Genomic DNA, 3,801 nt, shown 5'->3' with positions numbered 1-3,801 from the left:
ATTATAAATTCCAACGTTGTGTTAAAGGATAAGTTTTTAAAGGAAATTTGTAACTACCATATGGAATATATGTCAAAAATAACTCATAGTTAATGAGAGAATCTGTAATACGTCATAAAGTTCAAAACGTACATATATATAAGGAATAAAATAATTCTGAAATCAAGTTGCAAATTGATGCAAAACAGATCTGTTTACAGGTCAATAATCAATTGCAACACACTGGGCCTAATTCATTTGTGTTTCTATAAACAAGAATCATTTACATTATTGTCAGATTTCTATAACTTACAGAGCTGTAAAACAGTTCCAAGACCATGAAAAGCAGAGACAGCTGAAATAGATGTCCTAGACAGAGTATTTACTGAGTTTTTTCTTTCTTTTTTCCTATTTTAATCCTTCGTAACTTTTCCTGATAATTTTAAAAGTTATAATACAAGAAAAAAGTGTGCTATGATCCTTATTTCAACTTAAAAGTATACGAAAATTCAAAGATATATACATCTATGAAAGTATATTTATTTGTTTCCTGAAGTTTTTCCAAGTGCCACAAGAAAAATAGTAAGGTTAAGTTTGGGTATAGAATAATAAGAGAAATTGTTCTAATGTTTATTTAAAATGGCGAGGAAGACTTTATTCAAGATTATGGCAATGTGGGAAAGACTATTGCAATAAAGAAGAGAGACTGATCTTAACTCCAAATACAACCAGCATAAGTGGGGATTTATCACCACTGGGCAGAATAAAAGAGAAGATGGACAATTGCAAAGAGGAACCTAGTTACTAATCAAAGATGAAGGGGAAAAGAAGGTTGATTGGCTATAGAGGGTTGGGGGATTCTCAATAAACTGACAGCAGGATTCTTCGCTAAAACCAGGCTTGGCAGGCCAAGGACAATGAATAGCTAAAAGAAGAATTCAGAGAAGTTTGACCAAAGTTTGGCCAAGGAGGCAATTCTTTGGTAGAAAGTTAATAAATCACAAAAGGGGTGAAATATAATGTTTAAAGTTATGTCCAAGGGGAAAAAAAAGACAACAAAGAAAATTGCAATAAATTTACAAAGCATTTCAGTTCAGTTCAGTTCAGTTCAGTTGCTCAGTCGTGTTCAATGCTTTGCAACGCCATGAACAGCAGCAGGCTAGGCCTCCCTGTCCATCACCAACTCCCGAGTTTACCCAAACTCATGTCCATTGAGTCGGTGATGCCATCCAACCGTCTCATCCTCTGTCATCCCCTTCTCCTGCCCTCAATTTTTCCCAACATCAGGCAGCTCTTCTCATCAGGTGGCCAAAGTATTGGAGTTTCAGCTTCAACATCAGTCCTTCCAAAGAACACCCAGGACTGATCTCCTTTATGATGGACTGGTTGGATCTCCTTGCAGTCCAAGGGACTCTCAAGAGCCTTTTCCAACACCACATTTCAAAAGCATCAATTCTTCGGTGCTCAGCTTTCTTCACAATCCAACTCTCACATCCATACATGACTACTGGAAAAACCATAGCCTTGACTAGACGGACCTTTGTTGGCAAAATAATGTCTCTGCTTTTCAATATGCTACCTAGGTTGGTCATAACTTTCCTTCCAAGGAGTAAGCATCTTTTAATTTCATGGCTGCAATCACCATCTGCAGTGATTTTGGAACCCCCCAAAATTAAAGTCAGCCACTATTTCCACTGTTTCTCCATCTATTTGTCATGAAGTGATGGGACCAGATTCCATGATCTTAGTTTTCTGAATGTTGAGCTTTAAGCCAACTTTTTCACTCTCCTCTTTCACTTTCATCAAGAGGCTCTTTAGTTCTTCTTCACTTTCTGCCATAAGGGTGGTGTCACCTGCATATCTGAGGTTATTGATATTTCTCCTGGCAACCTTGATTTCAGCTTGAGCTTCATCAAGCCCAGCATTTCTCATGATGTACTCTGCATAGAAGTTAAATAAGCAGAGTGACAATATACAGCCTTGACAGACTCCTTTTTGTATGTGGAATCAGTCTGTTGTGCCATGTTCAGTTCTAACTGTTGCTTCCTGAGCTGCATACAGGTTTCTCAAGAGACAGGTCAGGTGGTCTGACAGTGCATTTCAAGGACCATATAATATACTAAAATATATTTAAATTCCAGTACTAAAATTTGAAGTAAAACTAAAAATTAAACAGTCTTTTGCAAATATAACATACTTAATTATTTCATATTGGCAACAAGTTTTCTAGCATCGTCCTCTTCTGTTGAATCATTAATTTTTCCCTCTGTTTCTTTGTCACTTTAACTGTCAGAAGTTCTCAGTGCTGTCAGAATGCTTTCTAATACATGGACTCTCAGAACACAAATGGTTACAGGACTTCTGCATAATGACTTGACTGTCTTTCTTCTCTCTCAAAGAATAAAAAATCTGTTTCCTTCTCTGCCTTGTATTAAATTCCAGCACTCTTCAAGTAAGAGACAAACTTGTGATAACTACTTTCTTAATGCATTATTTGAAAGTATTTATGCAACTTCAATGATGGTTAGGGTACACAATGAATTATCCTTAGCTTCATTACTGAAATGAACTTGGGTTTGCCATGCAGCAAAACCAATTTACTGAAACCAGGTTGTGGTGAAGAAAAATACAGTGCTTATTACAGGCACAAAGCAAAGAGTATGGGTGGCTTATGCTCAAAAACCTGAACTCCCTGAAAGTTCAAGGAAAGGTTTCTAAAGGCAACATTTGAGGTGAAGGCTGAAACTTCTTCTGACTGGTTGATGGTGAGGTGAAAGAGTGATGTTTCAAGAATCTTGATCATTAAACTTCTGGTTGCAGTCTGAGTTCACATGCTTCTGTTCAGCATGTAGTCACCATCATCTACCAGTCTGAGTAAATTAGGACAGGGGGCTTCTTAGTTATTGCAGAACAACTCAAAGATCTGTGTCGACTTGTTACATATATTGCTTGAGGAGGAACTAGGACTTTGGGAGTTTTGTTGCTGTTTTTTCTTTATTTTAGATTTTTTGATGTGGATCATTTTTATGTCTTTATTGAATTTAGGACTCTATGACTGAACAATCATCTTTACTTTTCTTGTTTAACTGCTTCTCCTTTGTCTTTTCATTTTCTCACTCCTCTAATTAATAACTGCATGTGTCTGCTCTTTGGAACACAGAGAAGGCCTTGGAGACTAAAGCTTTTATCTAAAAACAAGAAAGAGGAGACAAGAAGGAGCTTTTGTACCTGGAAGGGCCCCACAGGGTCCTGCTCTGCTTCATCATTAAGCCACTTGCTTGTCTTGCATTATAAATAATTAATAAGAAGATAATCAAATTATAGTTTTGCAAGAATCTCTTGCTAGGATGCTATTAGGCAAAATAATGGTTTTTGAAGATTTAAAAACAGATATTAAGAAAGGGGGTTTCTGTTATGAGTGCCGCACATAGGGCAGTTTGTTCTTCCTGAGAATCGATATCAAGAAATTTTGGAAGCATAATTTTTTTGTACTTAAGCAGCTGGTAATCATCGGTCCTGGTACCCCACCTCTCCCACACACACACACAAAAAAGGTATAATGCTTACTGCTGAAGGAATATTTCTTAAAGATAAAAATTTATCAATCAATAATGTTATTTCTTTCCTCTCCTTCATTCTTCTGCTTTTCTTCTTTTCTTTGTTATTTTCACCCATTGCTTCCCTTTTGTGTTTATATTATTTATTTTAGAGCTTTGTAATTTTAGAGGACGATCACTACATTTTCATAGTCCAAACATTTATGTGAAAAAGTTGTCATTTCAGAAAAGAAAGCCTCTTGATGAAAGTGAAAGTGGAGAGTGA

General features: G+C 36.4%; 1 non-coding gene across 1 annotated transcript; it reads left to right on the top strand.

Annotated features, from left to right (window-relative positions):
• The first annotated feature begins 3,377 nt into the window (after positions 1 to 3,377).
• LOC120867843 lies at positions 3,378 to 3,506 on the top strand. Its single transcript, XR_005722037.1, has one exon. It is a non-coding gene; the product is annotated as a U11 spliceosomal RNA (small nuclear RNA).
• Positions 3,507 to 3,801: the final 295 nt, after the last annotated feature.

This window comes from Oryx dammah, unplaced genomic scaffold (genome assembly GCF_014754425.2).
Source record: "Oryx dammah isolate SB20612 unplaced genomic scaffold, SCBI_Odam_1.1 HiC_scaffold_1, whole genome shotgun sequence".
NCBI lineage: Eukaryota > Metazoa > Chordata > Mammalia > Artiodactyla > Bovidae > Oryx > Oryx dammah.
Note: the sequence above shows the minus strand (reverse complement) of the source record. Positions and strands in the feature narration are given on the sequence as shown.